The sequence below is a fragment of the Panthera tigris genome, chromosome E3 (assembly GCF_018350195.1).
Source record: "Panthera tigris isolate Pti1 chromosome E3, P.tigris_Pti1_mat1.1, whole genome shotgun sequence".
Taxonomy (NCBI): Eukaryota; Metazoa; Chordata; class Mammalia; order Carnivora; family Felidae; genus Panthera; species Panthera tigris.
Window position 1 is genome coordinate 7,619,956 of NC_056675.1, and position 6,179 is coordinate 7,626,134.

The following is a 6,179-nucleotide window of genomic DNA, read 5'->3' on the forward strand; positions in this document are numbered from 1 at the left end:
AAACACTGCCATAAGTAGTGGAGTTCTAGCAGAGGTGCATGTGGAAGGACAGGTGGCAAGTCACTGCTATTCCAGATCTCAAAAAGAGCCAGCAATACATTTCTCGAAAGGTGAAGCGGCAAACCATGGAGCAAAAAAGCCACCTCAGAGTGTGTCTCAGGTGTCTGGGATGGTGAACTGAGTAAGCAGAGGGGCAGAAGCTTCCTGGACCTAGTCTAGCTCTGAGAAGCAGAAGAAGTGAGGTGAATGACAATCAGGCAAGCCATTGCATGGGGAAGTCTCTGTCTGGGGTAGCAAAGTAAAGGAAGGACTTTGCACTATGAAAGCCTCTACAAGAAAGTAAGGAGTTGGATGACTTCGATGACATAATTAATATGGTAGATCTCATTATGAAACACATCCAGTTTCAATACCCAATGAGAAAATTCACAGAAGTTAGCTATATTTAGGTTTCAAAGAAAGTTTCATTAAGTCACAAAAAATAGAATATGTGCATCATTCTCTGATCACTATGTAATATAACTACACATTAATATTAAAACTAAGGGGGTTGCTTGAGTGGTCCAGTTGGTTGAGCGTCTGACTCTTGATTTCAGCTCAGGTCATGATCCTGGGGTTGTGAGATCGAGCCCCAAGTCAGGCCCTACGGAACCTGCTTAAGATTCTCTCTCTCTCCTTCTGCTCCTCTCCCTGCCTCATGCACACTCTCTCCCTCTCTCTAAAATTTAATTAACTAATTAATTAATTAATTAATTAAACTAAAGGGGGAAAATGTCCCTATCACCTGAATATTTTTTTATTATTCCCTTTTAAAAGAAACTCATGAGCCAATAAAGAAATACAAGAGGCGCCTGGATGGCTCAGTTGGTTGAGTGTCCGACTTTGGCTCAAGTCACGATCTCACAGTTTGTGAGTTCGAGTCTACATCAGGCTCTGTGTTGATAGCTCTGACCCTGGAGCCTGCTTCAGATTCGTGTCTCCCTCTCTCTCTGTCCCTCCCCTGCTCATGATCTTTCTCAAAAATAAATAAACATTAAAAAAAAATTTAAAAAGAAATACAAATAAGAATACAAAATACTTTAAAATAATAGGGGTACCTGGGTGGTTCGGTCGGTTAAGTGACCAACCTTGGCTCAGGTCATATCACAGTTCATGGGTTCGAGCCCTGTGTCTGGCTCTGCACTGACAGCTCAGAGCCTGGAGCCTGCTTCAGATTTTATGTCTCCTCTCTCTCCGCTTGTGCTCTCTCTCTAAAATAAATAAACATTTTAAAAATTAAAAAAAAATAAGTACAACATATCAGCATTTATGAGGTACAAGTAAGACAGTACTCATGAAATATTTTTGTCTCTAATAAAAAATTACAATAAGTAAGCATATAACTCAAGAAATTAGATAAAGAATAACAAAATAAACCAAAGGGGGTAGAAGAGATAAATTAATAGAAACAATCAGAAATTAAGTTAGAAAATGAAACACAGCCAAATTATTAGATTAAATGGGAAAAGACGGATGCTTCTTTTTTTTTTAATTTTTTTTAACGTTTATTTATTTTTGAGACAGAGAGAGAGCATGAATGGGGGAGGGTCAGAGAGAGGGAGACACAGAATCGGAAACAGGCTCCAGGCTCTGGGCTGTCAGCACAGAGCCCGACGCGGGGCTCGAACTCACGGACCGTGAGATCATGACCTGAGCCGAAGTCGGCCGCTTAACCGACTGAGCCACCCAGGCGCCCCTCTTTTTTTTTTTTTTTAAGATTTTTTTTAAGTAAGCGCTACACCCAATGTGGGGCTCAGACCCACAACCCTGAGATCAAGAGTTGCACGCTGTACCAACTAAACCAGCCAGACGCCCCTGGATGCTTCTTCAATATGATAAAATACAATTTATGTTAGCCAAAAAGTCAACATCAAGACGTATGGAGAAATAAAGATATACTCCCATTAAAGTAAATAATTTTAAGATGTTAACTGGTGTATATGTCTCCATGGGGCCTTGCTTCTCCTCTGCCTGCTGGACTGGATGTGTTCCCTCCTCACTCTGCAGGCATCAGTGAGCATCCTCACGAATTCTGCTTATGGGCCACCTGTTAGCCCCCAGCCTTTCCCATAGTACATCAAAAGACAGAGGTGATATTTTGTTAAGACCCCTTTGTAAGGTTCCCATGCCTTGTCCTAGTTCATGCCAATTAAAACTCTAATTAGTAAATGAGAAGGACCACCAGACCCCAGGCAGACAGTCATAGCCAGAGAAACTACCACTTGGTTGTAGAGTTCCTTCTGATATTTCTCTCCTTATAGTAGAAGAAAAGATGTCTACTAGTATCTAACTAGTTCTAGATGTTCAAACAACTTAATTAGACAAAAGAAAGTAATTGGGGACCAAAAAAAAAAAAAAAAAAACCAGGAGAAGCTAAAACTATCCTTATTTGAAGTTAACGTGATCTCTATCTGGAAAAATGAAGAAAATCAACTGGAAAAAAAGTATTATAAACAGTAAGTTAAGGGGCACCTGGGTGGCTCAGTCAGTTAAGCGTCTGACTTTGGCTCAGGTCATGATCTTGCGGTCCGTGAGTTCAAGCCCCATGTCGGGCCCTGTGCTGACAGCTCAGAGCCTGGAGCCTGTTTCAGATTCTGTGTCTCCCTCTCTCTCTCTGCCCCTCCCCTGCTCATGCTCTGTCCCTTTCTGTCTCAAAAATAAATAAATGTTTAAAAAAAATAAATAAACAGTAAGTTAATTCAGTAGGAAGCTGGACATAGTCCTGAAGCCCTAATGGACCACCAGGCTTCTTGGGCACCTGTCAGGAATGTCGTAGCAGGTCAACTCTATCGGGTCCCTTCTTTCACAGAGGGTGTGGTGAATTATACACTCTGGAAGGAACATTTATTCTGTATTTGGGTTTTCTTTCCCCACAGGTCATGCCTCTGTTTTGCCACTCTTGGAATTACTGACTTTACAGAACACAGACAAAACTGTCTCCAACCAAGGAGCTCACTTCCCAGGGACAGGAATGAGACAGTTGGCAAGCCATGGGCCGTTATCATATTTCCCATCCACCAGAAGCAGCTGGCCTTACAGAACAATGAAATGGTGTTCTGAAAACAGATCTGGCAGTATCCAAGAGACTGCACCTGTGAGGCTGGGACACTTTCTGGTAGAAAGTGACATGTGATCTCAAACAGTGACTGAAATGCAGTGTCAGTTCTCCCTCGGCCAATACAGAGGGCTGGGGTGGGGGGTGGAGGGTGGCAGCTCTTAGTATTTTCGCTTTCAAAAGATAATGGTATGCTTCCCATACCCCAAACCACTCATGCTCTGTGGGTGTAACTGTCCAAGATGAGGTGCTGTCATCAGGGAACTCAGTAAGGGTTCCACCTGGCCTTTTGGAATTCCTCCTCCCTCTAGGGCAATTGCAGCAAAGGGTGTTCCTGTACTAGCTGTGCGACCCTGATTATAAAGGGGAAGTAGGGTTGTTATTCCCTGATAGGGCCAGGGAGAGGCAGAGGTGGTTGCCTCCTTTCGCTGGGCATCGCCACACCCAGAGGCACAAATTAACAGAAAACCATCAAAATCCATATTAATGTATCAATTTTCCTCCCCCACTATTGTACATATCAGGGTTTGTTGGTAGCTAAGTCTACCAATTTGTCCCAGGTTTCAGAACAGTAAGAAATAACTTTTGGCTACCGAGAAATAGAGGAGGAATGGGCAGCACTTTGAGACAGTGAACTCTGAAACTTAGAAGGAACATTTAAAGTGGCCTGAGATGTCACATCTGTCTTATCTGAAGGTGACTTGACGTTGCCTCCTTTTGGGGTCACTGAAGTACTTTGTGGCTGTGATAACAAACTACACATTGGGGTGTCCAGGGCATAGTTCTGGGCCCGCTTCTGTCTATATGCTGTACCTAAACAAACGCATCTAATTCTGTGGCTTTAAATAACTCCTATATACTGATGACTCCTTCACCTACATTTCCAACTCTGGCCTCACCTGCAAATCCAGACTATATATCTATCTGCCTATTTGATCAGCTCTTTGGAGGCCTCACAAGGATCTCAAACCAACATGTCCAAGGCAAAGCTACCAATTTCTGTCTATCAGCATCCCCTAACCTGCTCCTGCTACAGTCTCCCTTTTTTCAATAAATGACACCATAAGCCAACCAGTTGCTCAAAACAAAAATCTAGAGCTGCTTTGCCCAATAGGGTAGCCTCTAACTACATGTGGCTATTTAAATTTAAATTTAAATTAATTAAAATTAAATTAAATGAAAATGTCAGGTTTGCAGTTTTACTAGTCACATTTTAAGTGCTTGATAGCCAGTAGCTGCCATATTGGACAGTCAGATACAGAGCATTTCCACCAGCACAGAGAGTTCTGTTGGACAATGCTTCTCTAGCGAGGTTGCCAGGGATTCCTCTTTCCCTTACCTCCACATGTAATCCATGAACAAATCTTATGGATTTTACCTCCAAAACATTCCCAGAACCAACCCATTTCTCTCCAACTCACTCCTGCCGCCCTGGTCTATCCATCTATGCCACCATCACCTGGACTGCTGAACTCACTTCTTAATTGCCCTGATTCCAACCTTCCCCACCTATAACCATTTCCCCTATTGTAAACAGAATGATTTTTTTTTCTCAGAACTGAAAATCAGATCATGGCTTGCTCCTGCTACAATTCTTCCAATGATTTCTGTGGCAGAGACTGTAGTTTATGTAGTTTATCTTTATGTCCTTTCTTTCTTTCTTTCTGCCTCAATAATGGAACTTCTGAAATTTAGGTGAGCACATAGAAGCCCAAAATAAAGAACATATTTTCCAGAGTTCCTCCTTGCACTTAGTGTGGTCATGTGACCAAGTTCTGACCAGTGAGAGCCAATGAAGTTGTGTGCAGTCTCCTGGCATGTCTTTAAAAAGACATGTAGCAGGTATGATGGCTGAAGCTGGAACAGATCCCAAGGTGAACTTGGGAGTGGAGGTAATGCCCTGTGAGCAACAAGATAGAAGAAGCCTGGGTCCCTGTCATGGTGGAGCAACCCACCAGCCCTGAAATGCCTACCTAGATTTCTACATGAGAAAGAAATAAACTTCATTTTGTTTAAGTCCCAGTTATTTGAGGTTTTCTGTCATAGGACCTAATTCTAACTAATACAGCTTCCCATCATACTTAGAAGAATATTCAAACTCCTTACCAAAGCCTGGAAGATTCCACACGATCAGTTCTCACTCCAGTACAATCCCCTCCATTCTTCCCTCAGTCATCATGCTCCAGTCACTCTGGTTTTCTTTTTTGCTGCTTCAAAACACTGACTTTCTTCCTGCCTTAGGGGCTTTGCACCTGCTTTCCCTCCGTTTGGGTTGCTCCTCCTCAGATCTTCTCATGGCTAACTCCTTTCAGTTATTCGGGTCTCAGCTTAAATATCACTGAGGGACATCATTAGAGATGATTCCCGTAGCCAATCTAAAACACCCAGTGAGTCACTCTCCTTTACAATACCTTATTTTAATTCTCTGCATAGAACTTATCACTAACTGATGAAGAATTTCAGTTTGTTGTCTGCCTCCCCCTCCTAGCAAGTAAGCTCCATGAGGATAGGAATTTTAATGGGTTGGTTTACTGCTGGACTTCCACTGTCTAGCACAATGACTGAAATCTATATTAGACACTCACTACGTGTTTGTCAAATACTATTCCACGGATAGTGTGCTGGTAAAAGCAGGGTTTCTAAAGTCAGACGACTCAGATCAGAATCCTGGCTGGGCCATGCAACAGTTGTGTGACCTACGGCAAGTTGCATAATGAAATCTCTGTAAAATGAGATTTCCTATGGCATAAGGTAGGAGTGAATGAAATGGCACTTATAAAACAAGCACTCTCTCTCCTTCTCCCTCCCTCCCTCCCTCCGAGAGCTCCCTTCTTTTCCTCCTCCCCTCGGCCCCTCATACGCCATTCCTGGTCCCTTATATGCCACTTCATTCTGCTTTTCATACCTCTCTGCACAGTCTAGCGGAGGCGATGCCTTTGAAATTTGGCGGGAATTAACGTCATCAGCCGGGAGGACCAGGGCTGCGCACGCGCGAGACACCGACTCTTTCTCGCGCGCTAACTTTGCCGCCGCGGTAGCCAATCAGAGTTAACGTCAGAGCCAGAGTTCCGAGGACTCACCAATC